The sequence below is a fragment of the Marmota marmota genome, unplaced genomic scaffold (genome assembly GCF_001458135.2).
Source record: "Marmota marmota marmota unplaced genomic scaffold, marMar, whole genome shotgun sequence".
Lineage (NCBI taxonomy): Eukaryota > Metazoa > Chordata > Mammalia > Rodentia > Sciuridae > Marmota > Marmota marmota.
In genome coordinates, this window is record NW_026000057.1 from 38,358,335 (window position 1) to 38,361,446 (window position 3,112).

The window sequence follows — 3,112 nt, forward strand, 5'->3', positions numbered from 1 at the left end:
ATAGAATTGATATAAGTTTGCCTTTATTATTTATTGTACTACCAACAAAAAATATTCCTACAGGAGTATTTTGGCAAGAAGGTCCATTATTGTGGATACATTTATCTTATTCTCCTAACACTATTCTTACTAGGTATCCTGAGGCTGTAGGACAATTAATACTCAAAGGAATAAAAGAGGTCTCAGTCCATAGAAGTCCAGCACCATTCCTTGGGGCTCCAGGTGAGGCTGAATATCATGGAGGAAGAGTGTGGCAGAGGGAAGCAGCACATGGTGATCAGAAAGCAAAGAAAGAGAGACACTCCACTCACCAGAAACAAATATATACAAAGCCATGCCCCAATTCCCACTTCCTCCAGCCACACCCTACCACTTCAGTTACCACTCCCCCTACCAGAGGATTAAGTCACTGTCTAGGTTAAGACTCTTACAACCCAATTATGTCTCCTTTGAACCTTCTTGTATTGTCTCACATGTGAGCTTTTGGGGGACATCCCATATTGAAACCATAACAAGAGGGCTGCCGCAGTTGAGTAGCTATGACCTACAAAATGGAAAATGTTTACTCTCCAGACCTTTATAGAAAAAGTCCCATTTCTGCTCTATCCCACTACTGCTCACACAATCCCAGGAAAATTAGAATTCCAGTTGGTATTGGAACATTGTGCTTTCCACAGTCTCTGTTTTTGTTTACTTACTTGATCTGCTTTCTCTAGGAACATAAGCTACCCAGGGACAGAGATCTTACAGTCTTATTCTTCACTGCATCTCAGCTCTATGACCATGGTACCTCACATAGCAGTTTTCATTGTGAACGAGCAGATAACAATAGATGTTGAGCCCTGACTGTATGTTGGGTACATGTGTCCAGTCTTTTAATGCTGGCAATAACTGCTGGGCAGATATCATTTGTTACAGGCTAAGTTGCACTGCCCCTACCACCACCAACTCATGTGTCGAAGTCCTGATCCTTAATAAATTAAAATGTGACTGTACAGATGTTTCTTGACTTATGACAGGGTCACTTCTTAATCCATCATAAATTGAAAATATTGTATTAATATTGCTAACCTACCAAACATCATAGCTTAGCAACACAGTACATTGCAGAACAGCAGCTGTTTGCTCTCATGGCATGTGGCTGACCATGGAGCTGCCACCTGCATTATAAGAGAGAATCATACTACATATTGCTAGCCTGGGAAAAGATCAAAATTCAAAATATGTTCAGCCCTGACTGTATGTTGGGTACATGTGTCCAGTACCAGTGCATATCACTTTTGAACCATTGTAGAGTTGAAAAATTATAAATTGAAACATGGCAAGTCAGGGACCACCCCTATTCGGAGATAGAGGCTTTAAAGGAAAATGAGGTCATTAGGGTGGGCCCTAATCCTATCTAACTGGGTTCCTTGTGAAAAGAGGAGATCAGAGCACAGGCGCACATAGAGGGGGAAATCTTGTGATTGTACAGGAAGAAGATGCCCATCTACAAGCCAAGGAGAGGGTCTTAGATAACCAACCCTACCAACACCTTGATCTTGGACTTCTAGGTCCCAGAATTGTGAGAAAATAAGTTTCTGTTGTTTAAGACACCTAGTCTGTTGAATTTTGTTCTAGCAACCCTCACATATTAATACACCACTATTATTTCTATTTTCAGATGAGAAAACTGAAGAAGATGGAGATTGAGTAAATTCTTCAGTAAATGAGCAAAAGAGCCAGGATTGGAACACTAGATTCTTAGACATGGTCTCTTAACCACTGTGCCATTCTGTCTTTCTGGAGATGAGTGGACAGAGGAACAACTGGATAGATACACTGCAAAAAAAAAAAAAAAAAAAAGTTCCAAATGGAGAATACATAGAATTTTCCAAGGAAACTATCCACATAAGGTCCTAATATTTTCCTCCAGAGGCAGGATTAGAGTTTGCGGCAAGTAACAAAGTCCCAAGTTCAATGACCAGTGAATTGGGGAGGTGCCATTTACCTCTGCCAGACTTTTGCAGAATACAGAATGAGACTGACCCTCCATGCTGTCTCTTTCCAATCCAGCTGCTCCTTGTCAAGCTCTGGCAGTCACGGAGAGCCTGTTCAAGCTTCATCCAACAATCACACCTCTATTAACTCTGAAAAAAATAAAACATATTTCATAAAACATATGCAAAGAAACATAGATTTTGATGGTCCAAATATCAGAAATAATATAACCGAAGTGCTTTTACTTCTAAATAGAAAGGCTATTATGTGAAGTAAAAGTTTACACTTGCCTTGACTGGTTGGTGTTCTGAAAAGTGACAAGAATATGGGTTTAGTTTATAAAGGAAAAAAGAAGTTCTGTTTCTCAGTGTGCTCTGCAAATTAACACTGAACAAATTCACTTAAGGATCAAAATCAGCCAGGAAACTTGTTTAAGGTATAGTTGCCAGCTCCACCCTGGACCCACGGAAAATCTTCAAACCAGAGTCCTGGTAACCTGTATTTTTAACAAGTTTCATAGATTCTTATTATCAGGTAAGTTTGAGAAGCACTGAAACAGGAGCTACATGGCTATTTCATCATTATCTCTGTTATTCCTAGTCTCTAATCTCACTATCTTTCACCTGAATTATAACAATAGTCTTTTAATTGTGGCTCCAGGTTTTCCACTGAATTCCAGCTCCAGTATTTCATCTTCAGAGTAATAGGAGTGACACATTTAATAGAAAAACTAGATCATCTCACTCCCTTGCTAATACCGTACTTTTGAATACCTTCTCATTCCCCTTAGTAATAAAATCCATGATCCTGAACAAGGCCTGCCAACCCTATGTCCTCTGGCCTCCCCTCTGGCTTTCTCTCTGTTGCTTGCTCAAGTCCAGCCACACTGGTCCTCAGCTGTGTTCTCAGCTGAGAAGTTCCCTGGCACCCTGTCCCCTTCCTCTCACCTGTCCCCATTTAACCCTGCAATCTCATGCCTTGGCTTCAATGGGGCTTATTCATGGTGTCCTCACAGCCCCATTGGCTTCCTCAAAGAAGTCACTCTAGCTGGCCTCTATTTAGACTTTTATAACATCCCGTGCCTTTGTAGGAGTTTTCATGATTGGGATTGGATAATAAATTAGTTTTCTTG

The 3,112-nt window shown here is 40.6% G+C and overlaps 1 long non-coding RNA gene across 1 annotated transcript in view; it reads left to right on the forward strand.

Annotated features, from left to right (window-relative positions):
- LOC125619803 overlaps positions 1-1,860 on the forward strand; it is a 5,107-nt gene extending 3,247 nt beyond the window's left edge. Inside the window, exon 2 of the long non-coding RNA XR_007351402.1 lies at positions 1,664-1,860. This is a non-coding gene — a long non-coding RNA (uncharacterized LOC125619803). The remainder of the gene's footprint in view (positions 1-1,663) is intronic.
- The last annotated feature ends 1,252 nt before the right edge of the window (positions 1,861-3,112 follow it).